Raw genomic sequence first — 16,120 nt, 5'->3', positions numbered from 1 at the left:
CAGTTAGAACTGGACATGGAACAACAGACTGGTTCCAAATAAGAAAAGGAGTACGTCAAGGCTGTACATTGTCACCCTGCTTATTTAACTTATATGCATATTACATCATGAGAAACGCTAGGCTGGAAGAAGCACAAGCTGGAATCAAGATTTCCAGGAGAAATATCAATAACCTCAGGTATGCAGATGACACCACCCTTATGGCAGAAAGTGAAGAGGGACTAAAAAGCCTCTTGATGAAAGTGAAAGTGGAGAGTGAAAAAGTTGGCTTAAAGCTCAACATTCAGAAAACTAAGATCATGGCATCCGGTCCCATCACTTCATGGGAAATAGATGGGGAAACAGTGGAAACAGTATGACATTAAAGCAGTGTAAATGCATCGTTGCCTATTCCTTATTGAGAGGTACAATTTTCAGTGATTTTCCAAAACTGTGGTAGCAAGTTTATGGTTTGCATAGATGTTTGTTATCATGTAGAGGTAATTCTCTTATATTCCTAGCTTTAAATATCATAAGTAGTGGTAAATACCATATTTATATGTTGAATCCACATTCATGGATTTGAAAACTCAATTTTGAGATTTTTAGCTCGCTTCAAATTGATTTGCAGATACAATATAATCCAAGCACATCTCAGCATACTTTTTTTTAAGAAAATGGTAAGATGTTAATCTATAAGGAAAAGCAAAGAACCTAGAAGAGACAAACTCTTTTCAAGTGAACAAATTTGGAGGATTTAGACTACTTAATTTCAAGATTTATTGTAAAGCTACAGTAATTAAGATAGTGTTATTAGTTTAAGCATAGACATATAGATCAGTAGAACAATAATAGAGAAATAGACCCACAGTTATTTGGTAAATTTATTTTAGAAAAATTATCCAATGTAAGTCAATCAGAAAAGGACAATATTTTGAATAAATTACAATGAAACAACTGGATATCTCCATGAAAAAAAATTTTTTTCTCGACCCTTACCTCATATCACAAAAGGTGAACCAAAATTGAGCACAAGCATAATATGAGCTAAAACTATTTAATTTCCATTAAAAAATAGAAAATCTTTTCAAATTCGTGTAGGTAAAGATTTCCTAAATATGGCAGAAGAACAAAAAGCCATTAAAAAAAGATATCGTTAACTCTCAAAATCAAAGGAAAAAATTTATACTCTTTAAGAGACAATCAGAAAAACAATCCACAAACTAGAAGTAAATATTGTAACAGAACACATAACTTACAAAGGGCTTATATCCAGAATACATAAACAATTTTTATAACTGAAGAATACAAGGGGATTCTTTGGTGGTCCCGTGGGTTAAAAATCTGCCTGTCAATGCTGAGGATATGGTTTCGATCCCCGGTCCAGGAGGATTCTACATGCCTCGGGGCAACTAAGCCCATGCACCCCAACTACTGAGCCTGCGCTCTAGAGCCTGTGCTCCACAAGAGAATCTACAACAATAAGTGCACACACCGCAACTGGAGAGTAGCTCTTGCTCACCACAATTAGAGGAAGCCCAGGGATTGAACCCAGGTCTCCCACATTGCAGTTTTTGGGAAGCCACAATTCAACCCACGACACTGAGAAATGGGATATTTACATTATCTCGGAGTGTTTCCCACCATATACTTTTAAGTGGAAAGGGAAAAAGACTCCACATTGGAGAAACCTGGCAAATGAAGGTCAGCATCCTCTGTGATAGTACACATCCCAGTGTGTGCTTTCTTATATGGTGCCCTCCACAAAATTGCTTCTGTGGTACTTCTGCCAAAAATGCAGAATGTGAATCTACTCCCGAGGAAACACTAGACAATGGGGTGACATCCTATAATACTTTCCAGGAAGTCAAGGTTATGAAAGATAGGAAGGGAGGATGGAAAGACGTCACCAGAGAAAGATTTCTTTGGTTCTAAAGGACAGTGTCGGGAGGTGGTAATATTTGAGTGAGACCTATGAGATAGTGCTTTTATCAATGATAATCTCCTGATTTTGATCATTGTTTTGCAGCTGTGAAAGAGACCAAAGTTCTTAGGGGCTTACGGGGACTTATATCAGTATCTTACTGCCACAGAGTTCAGAAAATACTACATATACATAGAAAAATAATGATAGAATAAATATGGCAAAATGTCAGCAGCTGGGGAATCTGAGTGAAAACTATATGGAAGTTATTTATATTATTGTGGTAACTGTCCTGTAATTCTGGAATTGCTTACAAATAAAAAGTCTGAAATTTTAAAATTTTGAAAATGTAACTCTGTACTTAAGAGGAGTCTGGTTCTAGAATGTCAGTCTGGCTGGAAAACTCGTGTTACATGTGCCCTGTCTTCTGTAACCTGGCTTTTGGCGACAGTCTAGCAACCTGACTGGTTTTCTAAAGTATCCATGGTTAGTTAGAGAATAATCTGTTCTAAGGACTTCCATGGTGGTCCAGTGGTTAAGAATTCACCTTCCAATGCAGGTGACATGGGTTCAATCCCTGGTCAGGGAACTAATGCCCACATGCCACTGGGAAGCCTGGGTGCCACAACTAAGACCCAATGCAGCCAAAAATAGACAAACAAACAAACAAAAAAGAATAGTCACCTCTTTGACAACCCGTGAACAAGCTTAGGGAAAATAAAATTTCTGGACTGTTAATGATTTATTTTGAATTATTTGACTAAGTTTTTTTTAATTTAGAGTTTCATCTGTTTTTTTGATAAAGATTAACTCTGCTCTGGAATTAAACCAAATTGGAGTTTCAGGACCAGTTCATTAGATTATGTAGTTGTTTTCCTGCAATGTGGGTCAGAGTGCTGCCATCGTGTCCTGGTGTCCCAATAATAGATTGTATCTTTAGACATGTGGGTTTTCTTCTATCATCTTAATGGTTGTTAAAGCCAATTTGTGCTCTCTGTAGTGGTGCTCTGTGTACTTAATGATTAGAAGGAGAGATGATGGCTAGGTTGCTGACTGGTGAAAGAACTTTGTCACAATGGGAAATGTGTTTCTATGTTCCTTATCTTGTTTTATGGCAGTGAGCAGTGTCATAAACAGCTAGTATTCTAGTGTGATCTAAGGTTTTTCTTAAGTATGTTTGGTTAAAATGTAGTTGCCAGAATAATTTAGGGAAAATGTCGAGTGGAACTTCTGGGAAAGGAAAGCTTGACTTATATATGATAAAAACTAAGAGGATGAGGTCTTGGAAGCATGCAATATTAATACTGGGTGTTGTACTACAAGGCATTAAGAGGTGCTCTGGGACAGAGACAGTTTCACTTTAGAGGTTCAACATCTGTTTTTCCTATTTGTTGCAGCCCTTTATACCTTTTAGGACAATAGGTTAAGTTTACAAATCAATTTTAAAATATGCCATCACAAAGCTAATCCTTTTGTTTAACTTTTAAAAATTCAATTTTTTCTTCCCACTGCTAGTGCCTTTTGCAGGTAGTAATAAAGTTAAACTGTTGCACAATAAAATTTCCCAGTTTATTTTCTTCTTAACCAGTGAAATACTTCTCTTTGTCACTGACAATGTAAAAAGATCAGGCTAATGTGGGAATGCAAGCTATCACTTTTTTTTAAACTGTAATTGAATCAGATCTTCTGCAAAGACAATCCTCCATCCTTTCACGTACTGAAGGTACAACTAGAAAACAGTAACTACCCACTTGCCTGGAAGTCAAATAAAATGCATTTTTAGGCTTAAGGAAGGAACCAAGGAATTAGCCTTACTGTCACAATTGATCAAAAGATTTCCCTATGTTATAAGCTTGACATGATGTGAAGTGATAGCCCTAATATGTTTTGGTAAGATTATATTAAGGCAATATTTCTTAGCCTGAATTATCTTCCCTTCTTTGTTCATATTAGACATAAAATATAAAAGTAGGATAGGGAAGAATATTTAGAGTCTATCATATCCACAGCTTATCAGCATGTGGAAAAAAAAAAAAAGCTTGTCTTTCTTCAGTTCTTTTTTCTGGGGTTGGATCTTGCAAAGTGGACATATTCCAAAGGATTTATTACTTTTTAAATTGAAAATGAATTCAGTTGAAGGGAAGAAACAAAAGCATGAAAGACTGCTACCTAAACTTCCAAGAAAAGTTAATCTTTCCACACCACATTAGTATTTTCATTTTTAGTCTTGATGTCTTGAATGAAGTATACTGCAAAGGGTCTGAATATCTGGAATTACATACACTGTACATAAGTCCCTCTCACTATAAGTAAACAATATCTTATTACAAAAGAGAAAAAAATGCTTAATTTTTCTCAAAAGAATGATAGTAAATAGCAAAGCATAGAAGACCTGTTAGATCAAATATAATCTTAAATGCAGGCTTCCCTCATAACTCAGTCCATAAATAATCTGCCTGCAATGCTGGAGACCCAGGTTCAATTTCTGTGTCAGGAAGATCCTCTGGAGAAGGAAATGGCAACCCACTCCAGTATTCTTGCCTGGAGAATCCCATGGACAGAGGAGCCAGGCGGGCTACAGTCCATGGGGTAGCAAGAATTAGACATGACTGAAGACTAAACCACTAGCACCATTATGTTAAATGAAATTTACATAAATATAGACAATAGCAGCACAGTTGAAGTGTTAGCCTCTAATTTGAGTCCAACTCTACGACCTCATAGATTGTAGCCTTCCAGGCTCCCCTGTCTATGGAAAGAAAACTGGAATGGGTGAGAAAACTGGAATGGGTAGGCGTTCTCTTCTTCAGGGGAACTTCCCAACCCAGGGAGTGAAGCCATGTCTCCTGTACTTCAGGTGGATTCTTTACTGTCTGAGCCACCAGGGAAGCCAAGTAGTCTAGCAATGCAAAGACTAATACAGAACTCTGAATTTGTCATTTTCATGGTCACTAGCGTCATAATAAATAGCTTTAGTTTTAGCTTAAAAAACATAGAACTATTGACTATTTTAAACATGTTAATAGCTCAGCTATTGCAGGTAAGTTCAATATTTGCAAATTAATATCAAAAAGCAACAGAGACTTTAAAATATCACTCAAAAATTTAAGAGAAATAATTTTTGTAGGTCAACATTTTCAGGATTACACAAGCACAAATTTTGACATATATTAGAACAGTTAAATTTTATCTATTTTGTTCTTCTTGCAGTTTTAAAATGTATTAAGGTATCTACTAAAATATCTAAGGGTTTTTTTAATGTTTGGTTTATCTCTAGAAATTTTATATTTTTATGCAAATACAATTTAGTTAAGTTTGAATTTTATAACTTATCTATCCAAATATCCAAACTTTTCTTTGAGTTAAAATATGCCATGCTCCACATTTATCTTTCTGTAGCAACTAAATGATCAACATGGAAGAGGAATATAACTGATTTTGAAGGAGATTGCTGGGCACAAAAGCTTATATTGAAGAAACAATGTAGCCTAAGGATATTGTATCAGTAAGGTTCCAGTTAGAAAACCAGAGACCTATTCTATTTTAATCAAGAAGAAATTTGATACAGATTATTAGGTGTTGGCAAAATCGTGGGAAGAAATGTAACCATGAAAGTCAAAGACAGCTACCGCTAGATCTCATATTTGCTCCAAACTTTCAGAGAACCAGGACACAAAAGAAACTGCCACTAGTAATCACAGCTCCCCATCACGGGGGTACATGACTTACAAGAAGGCCCTGAGTCTGCCAAAGCCCTTGCTACTTCTATTTTTGCTGCCAGAGGAGTTGTAGTATCATTTCTACCTCTCTTCCACCTTCCAAACAACATTTGAATGGCTCATATCAGTGTCTAACATGAAACTCTGCTGGTAAGGTAAGATACAAAGAAGTGCATTGAAGGATCTGGGAATGCTGCTGAGTTGGGAACAGCCATATGGGGAAGTCTATCCCTTTGGCTAGTCAGCATTTTTACACATCTTTCCATGCATATTGACCCTCCAAATTATAAGATTAACAATGTAAGTCTGCTAAATTTGTGACAGTCTCTCTCATGGAAATGAAAATGTGCTTAATCTCTTCCAAAATATAGGAAACCTCCTAATCATTATATCCATTACTGTGTGTTGCTCAATCCTCTCTGAACTGTCACAATTTCACTTTGATATCTAGTAATCTGAAGACTAATTCTACATTTAAACACTGCCACACTGTATATAATATACTGGTGGAAGAGGAGAAAGTAAAAATAAAATAGTACATGTATATACACACACATACACATACACAAATATATTACCTAAAAAAAATTAAGAAGAAAGTATTCATAGTTAATATAGTCTTCATTTATGCACTTTGTCATCGGACCAAAATTGATATTTATAACTTTGTTCAATACTTACTCATTGTTCATTTGATCTCAGTAGGGATGCTTACAGACTGTGTTCTTTACCAAGTTGACTGACCCAAACCTTCATTCTTGATGTCCTGCCTGTGCTGGCTTGTATAGATTCCATTCAGTTTTACTACTGAACATGAAAGTATTAAGAAAATCCTCTAGGATCTAGACATACTTTCATTGTACATAACAACCACCCTACTCCCTCTTGATAATCTGATAAGTTACTTCACCTGGTACAGTAATCTCCTTTGCCTCTTGATTCAATGACACTGTGATTCCAAAGTAGTTAAGTGGGATCTCAACCACCTGTTCACAGGAGCCATTTTTGTGTCCCCTAGCAGTAGTATTTCTCTTTAAGAACTAAAAGTTTAAGCCAAAAGAGCCTAAAGGTGGTGGGCTGGGATGGAAAAGTTTTGCAATTGGATTATTACAAGTGCTAAAGAACAGAGTTGCTGCTACTTTTACCCCTGGTACAAGAATTTATGTATTCTGTTGTAGGGAAAAATAGCATCTTATTGTTGGTTCAGAGAAAATAAGAGTAGTTTGTAGAACTGGTTTCATTCCAAGTTTTTGTTTCTCAAGGAGACAAGTCTACTGTTTTATAAAACCCATTATTTCTGAATGATAGATTCCATGGAAAGATTGATGAATCCATTAGGTACCATATGATTGCATCCTTCTTTTCCTATAAAATATTTCTTGAGCAGAAGCATAATGGGCAACACACTATGGAAATGAACAATGTATTCAGTAAGAATTTAGATAGTAGTGCTGACAAAAGTGTTTTAAGGAGAAAAGGCACATTTTTATCCATAGTAAGAGTCTTTTTTGCAAGAAAGGAACCTCACTGCAGTGGTGTTAGCTTAGTCAGTTTCAAAGAAAGAAGACATGTTATTGAACCCAGATGCAATATCCATGGATACTTTGTTGATGAAACAGTTAACTAACCACAGAGCAGCTTGGGAAAGAGGCTAAATAACTATCTGGAACAGGTCATATTATATACCTGACTATTGAGAGCCTCTCTTTGGTGGGCATTTCCATGAGACACAGACTTACAATATGTGCTCATTTAAATTGCTTGATCTGTATACTTCTTCCCCAGACCCTGTATAGTCCTCCAGTATTGGTCCATTAGTCATTGACAATTAATCATTGTATATCAATATCTTTGGTAATCACTCAAGACAAACTATACAACCAGATGTGCTAATCAACTTGGGGTCTACCAAGATTGACCTGATGCCTCTCAGAGCCACTTCTGTTTCTTTTGGTTGGTGTCACCACATCTCATGGGACCATTTAGCTTGTCATCAGGAATTTTTCAAGAGGCCTTAGGTATGGATGCAGGGAGAGGTGGTGACACAGCAAGAATAGATGTGATAGGAGATAAACTTATTTGTATAACTTATAGTTTCTGGACCTACTCAAGTCTGATCATATATGTTGTAGCCTGGTGTATCAGGTAATACCCAGAGTGCAACAGACAAATCAGGTCACATCATCTTTTATTTTTCTACCGTCAGCAGTTCTCTCTCAACCTAAGCACAAGAGCAAGCTAGAAACTGTTTTTGAAAAGGTAATTTGCCATTTTCAAGGAAGAATACAGATTTTCTGTGAAACCCTTAGAATTGCATGTGTTTTTATCACTCTAAAGAGGATTTCCATTTATTATCGCTGTCTGTCAAAATCTTTTAAGCACAACTGGATCTCTACAACCTTAAGACCAAGGTGGCAGAGTAGCTGAGGACCCACAGCCCAAATCTCCTGCAAAACCTCTTGCTCTGGGCTTCTCTAGAATTTAGAAATATTAGGGGTTAGTTAGCAAATACATCAGTTATCTATGAGTAAATATTTTTTATAAAATCCAGATGAGCCCATCAAGTGCGGTGTTTCCTAGTTGCTGAAGGGAAAACACACAGCAACTGGCTTTCCCTTTGCAGTTATCTGGACCTTGGACCATTGTCTCTCTGGACCCTTCATTAAGATGCCAGATTCCTGAATTTTCATGGCTATTATCTTCTACCTGCTGGTATTCATGTGTTTTATCAAGGCATCAACTGTATTAGCTAATGTCTGCTCAACAGGTCTGATTAATATGATTTCTCATTTTAGTAGACCAGTAACAGGAATGTGAGTAAGGTCCCTGTGAGCTAGATTATGAAACAGGGCTGAAGAATTGACATAGTTTGACAAAGCCCTGAGGTACAGGAGTGAAGATATGCTGTCTTTACACAGTAAAAGTAAACGAGTTCTTGTAGTCTTTGGGAGTTTCCATGGAGAGAGAGACTTTTTCAGACACAGAACTGCACCCCAGTTCCAAGGGCTCTGCTGATTTATTCCTGTAAAGAAGTACTTCTGGAATAGCAGAGGCAAGAAAATCAATACCTGATTTAAATGTACAATAATATTTTGCCAGGTTCTGAAGCTTACTTTATTTCACTTTAAAATTTTTCAAATGTATTTAATACTTCTATTGATTCATGTGTATTTGATTTTCAAAGAACTGCTTATATTCAATGTGTACAATTTAATAAGTTTGGACACATGAAAACACCTGTGATACCATCACCACAAGCAAGGTAATAGATAAATCCAATACTTCCTAGAGTTTCCTTGGGTCCCTTTGTTTTTGGTTTGCTTTGTAGTAATAACACAATATGAGATCTACCCCCTTAACACAGTCTGAAGTGCATAATATCATAATGTTAACTGTAGGCACTCTGTTGTTCAGCAGATCTCTAGACTTTATTCATCTAGCATAACTGAAAGTTTAAAACCATTAAATAACAACTCCCCATTTCCTCTACTCCCTAGTCCTGGGCAACCAATATTGCATTCTCTGCTTCTAAGAGTGACTGTTTTAGATACCTTATGTGAGGGAATCATGCAGTATTTATCTTCCTATAACTGGCTTATTTCACTTAGCCTAATAGCCTCTTGGTCCATGCAGGTTGCCACAAATGATAGGATTTCCTATTTTGTAGGGATGAACAACAGTCCATCATGCGTGTATATATGTATGTATACACATATAGGCTAGAGGTTAGTGAAAGACTTAATCTGCTGAAGCCTATATATCTGCCCACCATTGCTGGAGGAGCAGAGTATGTTTCCTTAGCTCTCTTCCACCTTCCAAATCTCATGTAACAGCATTTCACCACTGGTCTAACCCAGGGCAAAATAAGACTTGGTTTTCAGCCCTCGTGACCTGGGAGCATACAGACAAGGCTGAGAATGGTTCTCAGCTATTACCAGGCAATCTGACATGGTGTTATGGGTATGAGCCATCCTACTTGGGGTCAGATTCTGCTTCTGCCACCCACCAGTTGTGTGACCTTTGGTGAGCCACCTGGCTTCTCTGTGACTTGGTTGTGCTAGTTATGAAATGTGGATAATTTCCCTAACTTGAAGAAATTTTGAGAGTTAATGCAGATAGACTGTGTATAACAATGCTTGACATAAAATAAACCTCAATGCGGTAAGGAATTATTATTAAAATCTAGAGTATGGTTTTGCCAAAATCCAAATAAAAAGATTAGGCAAATATTCGATTTGTAACTGTGTAGTACGTGAGTTTTTTCGGTATTTTTCCCCACGAGTCATAACAATTTAACATCTCCACGTGTACTTTATGTTTAAGGCAACATATTCCGATAGCTAGTTTAGGTCTAATTAGCAATGCTCTTAGGTTAAGGAGGCATCACTATCTGAAGACTCGTAGTAATACACTTTAATCACTATTTTTTGAAGGCTAAGGAACAATTTTAGTTTTTAGCACTTTTTTTCTGAGTAGGATGACAGATGTGTATCTTGTTTTTTTCTAATGTTCATCTTGTTGTTCAGTCACTCAGTCATGTCCAACTCATTGAGACCTGACAGACTGCAGCATGCCAGGATTTCCTGTCCTTCACTATCTCCCATCTTCAACCAGTTCAGCATCACAGTAATCTAAGTCTATACCTCAACTACTAATGCCAAAGAAGATGAAGTTGAATGATTCTATGATGACCTACAAGATCTTCTAGAACTAACACCAAAAAAAAGATGTCCTTTTCATCATAGGGGACTGGAATCCAAAAATAGGAAGCCAAGAGATACCTGGAGTAACAGACAAGTTTGGCCTTGGAGTACAAAATGAAGCAGGGAAAAGGGTAACAGAGTTTGGCCAAGAGAAGACACAGGACATACAAACACCCTCTTCCAACAATATAAGAGATTATTCTACACATGGACATCACCAGATGGTCAAAATGTTCATCTTAGGCGTCTTTAAAAAATTAAAATTCCTTGAAAGAATTTCTCCCTATCCATAAAATAATAAAATAAGAACTAATGATCTTATAACCTAAATTTCTCTAGGATATTTTTCCAGAAGAACTGATTACAATATAGTCAATTAGATATTTTTCAAGCTGAATTTATAGTTTATGTTTTAAATTTTCAAAAGTAAACATACTGTAATAGATTACAAAAAAATGGTTGCAGTTCTTCATCCTCCCCTATATCTACACTCTTCTCTCCTAAAGAGATTAAGAGTTTCTCTACCCCTTGAATGTAGGCTGTGCTTATGACATTTTGTCAACAAGAAGTGATGGTATTTCCAGGACCTGAGGCTCTGTGACTTTGACTCTTTTGCTCCTCTGTCTTTATCACAAGAGCACACCATGTCCCAGCTAGTGTACTAGAGGATGAGATTTGTAAAGACACCTGAACGCAAAGCCGACTCAGCTCAGTGTCCCAATCAAAGCCTCAGACACACTGAGAAAACCCAGTCAAGAATAGCAAAGCCAACTTATAGCTGTTCAAAAACGTGTGGGTGAACCCCCCCAATCTCAGTTCAGATTATCAGACTTCCCAATAACCTTAGAAGGAAAACAAAATTATTATAGGTGTCTAAGTTTGTATGGCTGTTCATTACACAGCATTTTTGTAGCACTAGATAAGTGTGCATGATACAAAGATTAAAACAAACAAACAAAAAACCCCAAAAACCTAGCAGCGTGTATCAGTTCAGTTCAGTTCAGTCACTCAGTCGTGTCCGACTCTTTGCGACCCCATGAATTGCAGCATGCCAGGCCTCCCTGTCCATCACCAACTCCCGGAGTTCACTCAGACTCACGTCCATCGAGTCGGTGATGCTGCAGTGTGTATACTTAAATTCAAAAGTATTTTTGTTTAGGAAAGTCAGAAAAGCATCCTTACCCTGTCTTTGATTCTTTTTCTAAATATGCAAAGATTTCAAAAACATTTCAGGGGAAACATGGAATATTTTTTTCATAACCAAAAGCAGGCTTGTATTTCTTATTCTCAAAGAATCTGTAGGCAATACAAACAAGTCAGAGGAACTTATTCATTCTTAACATTTTACTTTCTACATACACTTGCTACCTCTGTTGAAATAAACAGGATAATTTGAAGAAATGAATGGTCTCTCTTTAGTGTTGCTGTGCAGCAAGAAGTCAGAGTCTAAAGAAAAAAAAAGTGTTGTTAAGTATTTTGGGGATGTGGAAATAATCTGAAGAAAAGTAAGAGAAAAATGTTATAGTGTTGAGCAACACAGTTTCAAGCACTCAGCACAAAAGTTTAAGGCAAAATATTAATTGACATAAATAAACAAATTCATCTACAGTATTGCTTGAGAAAGACAAGAGTAATTATTTCTCAGTAACTCCACTTTAACTTAGGACCAAGTGAAATTTTCCAGCTGGGGAAACAGGGCATGGAGAAAACTACCAGAGAGTGTTTAAGTTAGTGCAGGAAAAACCAGTCTTTTAACTATAATGTGCTAGTCACCCTACTAGGTGCTAAGGACACAGTCTTGGCCAAAAGAAATGACTGGTAATCTGTATGAAAAGCAGAATGAAAGCATATATAAGATAGGAGTCGTAAAATTTGCCTACATAATCAGAGAATGAGTCGCAGAGGAGAAAGTCGGTGACTGTGTCTCAATTTATGTTTATAGTTTACCAGATAGGGGAAAAAACGTGGCAGAAATAAAAAGAAGTTGTGTATACAAAGGAATGGAGATGTATACAAGTAACTCATAATGGGAAAACTCCAGTTAATAGGAGAATAGGTGCTCTGAGACAGAAAATGATAGAGATAAGATAAGATTAATGATGGGATGTTAATTTGTCTGCAGCAATAGGTAACTGTCTCAAAACTCAGTTGCTTAAAGGGCTTCCCAGGTGGTGCTAGTGGCAGAGGACACGGCTCGATCCCTGGGTCAGGAAGATCCCCTGGAGGAGGAAATGGCAACCCACTCCAGTATTCTTGCTTGAAGAATCCCATGGACAGAGGAGCCTGGTGGGCTACAGTCCATAGGGTCGGCACAGAGTGGGACACGACTGAAGCGACTTAGCACACACTCACACACAGTTGTTTAAAAGAACATTTATCTTATAGTTTCTATGGCTCAAGAAGCAAAGAGGTATGTTTTAGCTGTGTCTTCTGGCTCATAATCTCTCATGTGACTGCAATGAAGTTGAATACCAGAGTTGTGGATTCATCTGGTGACACGGAAGGGGAGGGGTGTGCTTCTAAGCTCACTTACATGGTAGGAAGATTCAGTTTCTTGTGCCCTGTGGGCCCTAGGTCCCCTTCAGTTCCTTGCTCCTCTCTCTAGGCAGCTTACAACTTGTCAGCTTGCTTCATCAAAATAAACAAGCAAGAAGAGCCAGAGACAGAGAATGAACAAGATGGAAGTCACTGTCTTTTGTAACCTAACCTCAGTAGTGACTTCCATAAATTTTGTCATATTCTATCCTTTAAAAGCAAGGTTCTAGGTCCACCACCCATTCAAGGAAGAGGGAGGGCAGATGACACGAAGGCATAGATATAGATACCAGGAGGCAGAGATTATTGGGGCTATTTTAGAAATAGCTTCCAAAAGATGGCAAATGCAATTTCATCCATCAGGAGGAGTAGTACTCTGGAAGAGATGGATGATGAAGAAAAGTGAAATTGATGATGTATGCAAGAGGCAAATTGGGGAGGGCATTTAGCAGCCCGGTGGAGTGACAGGAGAGTTTGCACAAGAGGGATATATTGATCCCTGACCTTGAGACTAAGAAATACTAATGCTTATCACCAGAGATCTAGGAATAAAAGGGTTTCAAGTGCCTCAGCAAAGGTTTACAGCTTCCAGATGAGCACAGCATTAGCCCACAGTGGTGGGAACCCTTGTTCCCTACTCGTCCCTCAGAGGTGTGCTGCTGCTAGGGTGATGCTTGCAGCAACACCTGCTTGTCAAACTTGAACCTGGACATGAGTCGGCAAATGTCAATCCACCTGAGGAGCCCCACGGTCAGAGAGAGGAATCTGAAAGCAACCAGCACAGGCAGCTCAGGAAGAAAGTACTGAATATGATAAAGGTAATTTGCATAAAAATGGTATCAAGAACCTTTTAGAAATTTAACACAGAGCACTGAAAGACTGAGAATGAAAATCATTCCTTTGGAATCAAATCATTTTGTAGGCAAGTGGAAGGAGATAATGTTAATAATTGAAGACTTAATTAGTGACCTGGAATATCAAGTTAAAGAAATGGCCCTTTGGAAAAAATTGAGATAAAATACAATGAGATGGAAATAATGGATACCTGAAATGCAAATAATATTAATTCTAGAAGAAGGAAAAGGAATGGAGAAATAATAAGCAATTGTTAAAGAAATGGGAGAAAAAGTTTGGTCTGAAGGAAGCTTTCTTTTTCAAGAAATTGAAAGAGAAAGAAAGATCCAATATTCATGTTTTTAAAGCAACTGCTAGTCATGTGTTAGCATAAATATTTAATTCTGATGAAAATGAATTTATTTTCCTTTTATAATAGAAAGTAATAAAAATTTACTGGTTTTCCTCTCATGCATGCTATTCCAGCCAAACGGTCCATTTGGTGGTCCATCCCACCACAATTCCCAGTCTCATTTCCTTCTGCTGGTGCACCCTTCCCCCAGTGACAGAGGGACTATTCACTTTTATTGGAAAACAAAAGGGAGTGCTTTAAAAGTTACATCAAGACAGCAGCCTATGAGATCTGCAGGTCTCACCACCGCACTGCGTCAGGAATCTTGGCTCAGCCTATCAGCTTCCCTGTTGACCCCATATGAAATAGCAATCACCACTACCCTGGCAATTCCTATCCCCCTTACCCTACTTAATATTCCACCTTGCATATTATGCATGTACTTGTTATTAGCTCTTCCCAACTCTGAGAGTAGGACCTCCTTTGTCTTGTGTTTACTGCTGTATCTCCAGTCCCTAGAACAGATGGGGCACGTGGTAGGCATTCAACAGATATGTGTTGAATGACTCAATTAACAAATGAGTAAATGAGCAAAGTAGAAAACTCAAATAGACCAATTCTTATAGAAAAAATTGGGAAGGGAGCAAGCAGATGGGTCTAGCTGACATAGCATAGAGGTGATCGAGTATAAGCTTCTGGAGTTTTCCTGAGGTTCATGTGTGTGACTTTTCCTTTATTAGCTGAATGTCTTTGGACACATTTCTTTATTTCCAAGTTTCCTCAATTTTGAAATAGAGATGATAATTACAGCTTCTAACTAATAATTCAATCATGAGGATTGACTGTCTTAATAAGAGTAAAGCACACAGATCAGTGAGTGGCATAAAAGTACCCTATTTTTTTAAATCTTTTGGAGAATAACACCCATGCTATTTAAGCTACTTTAATGAGGCAAGCAGAAAAATATAATGCTATGCCTTGTGAAGAGCATCTAAATCTCACCTTTGACTGATTTATGACTACAGATTTTTTTTTCTAACAATCTGAAAATTAGCTGTGTTCAAAGAGCAATGGAGTATGACCTACAAAAGAGTATCCTATGAACACAAAGATAATTAATTGTAGATTGTCAAAATGAGTCATTAGATCAACACAATTTTTAAAACTAATTTTATCATTGCATCCTAGGAGGAATTTCATAAAATTTGACAGTCTTTCCTAATTAATGCACTAAAATACAAAAATAAATGAAAACTGTTTAAGTATGACAGAGTCTTCAAAGTCCAGCTGGAAAAATTCTAAGAAGTGGATTGCTTAAGCTGCTTTTATTAAAATAGAAATAAGATAAGGATGGCCCTGATCGCTGCAGGTGTTGTGTTTATTATCACTCAACACGAAAGTTCCAAAGCATCTGCATTAAGACAAGAAAATAAACAATTCTGATGAAAGCTATAACCCAGTCAAATAACCTTTCCACTGACTGAGAACAAAACCCAACTTTCAGGGGGAAATATACAGAGAACTTCTACAAATTAGTAAAGAAATGACAACCAGCTCAATAGAGATGTTGCTTGAGATACATGGCAAGAATACTGGAGTGGGTAGCCATTCCCTTCCAGGGGATCTTCCTGAACCAGATATCAAACCCAGGTCCCCCACATTGCAGGCAGATTCTTTACCATCTGAGCCACCAGGGAAGCCCAAATGTACAGAGAATTCTACAAATTAATAAAGAAATAACAGTCGACTCAATAGAGATGTTGCTTGAGATAGAGATAGGAAGTTCTCAGCAAAGTAAATCTAAATAGTAACCACATGGAAATATATTTAACCTAGTAATAATGAACTACACATTAAATTAAAAATTAGATCATACCTTTCCCATGTGAAGTCAGAAGGGATGATCATACCCACTTCCCTTATTAATTGATGACATTTATCAAGCACTGATGATGTACTAAGCACTATTTTCATGCTCCATATATATTAACTCACTTATTCTTAATAACAAATACATGAATTAGGTACTATTATAATTTTTCCCATTAGTAATTTTTTCAAAGTCATAGAATTA

This window comes from Bison bison, unplaced genomic scaffold, assembly GCF_000754665.1.
Source record: "Bison bison bison isolate TAMUID 2011002044 unplaced genomic scaffold, Bison_UMD1.0 scf7180017864110, whole genome shotgun sequence".
Taxonomy (NCBI): domain Eukaryota; kingdom Metazoa; phylum Chordata; class Mammalia; order Artiodactyla; family Bovidae; genus Bison; species Bison bison.
The sequence above is the reverse complement of the archived record's forward strand: the minus strand, read 5'-3'. Positions refer to the sequence as shown.